This window comes from Salvelinus sp. IW2-2015, linkage group LG24 (genome assembly GCF_002910315.2).
Source record: "Salvelinus sp. IW2-2015 linkage group LG24, ASM291031v2, whole genome shotgun sequence".
Taxonomy (NCBI): Eukaryota; Metazoa; Chordata; class Actinopteri; order Salmoniformes; family Salmonidae; genus Salvelinus; species Salvelinus sp. IW2-2015.
This window is the reverse complement of record NC_036864.1, coordinates 11,379,271-11,379,588: the sequence shown is the minus strand read 5'-3', so window position 1 is coordinate 11,379,588 and position 318 is coordinate 11,379,271.

The window sequence follows — 318 nt, the reverse complement described above, 5'->3', positions numbered from 1 at the left end:
CCCCCCCAACCCAAAAAATGTTTTAATGGGGTTACCAATGCGCAGGCATAATGGGACTGTACACACATTTACATCTTGGCATACATTCCATCTCTTTCTCAGGGCCCACTGCCCCTCTCTACAAAAGCCAACTTCTCTCAATGATGTCTTCATGATAACACAAGATACATTGCAGCCACACTGCAAAACATGTCAATCTTACGTAGATTTTTCTGTTGTATTGAGATAAGGAAGTAAACATGACTTGTTTTGAGTTCTTTCACTCACCCAGAAAATGCATTTACTTTTTTGTTGTTGATTTTGCTTCCCAGGGAAAAT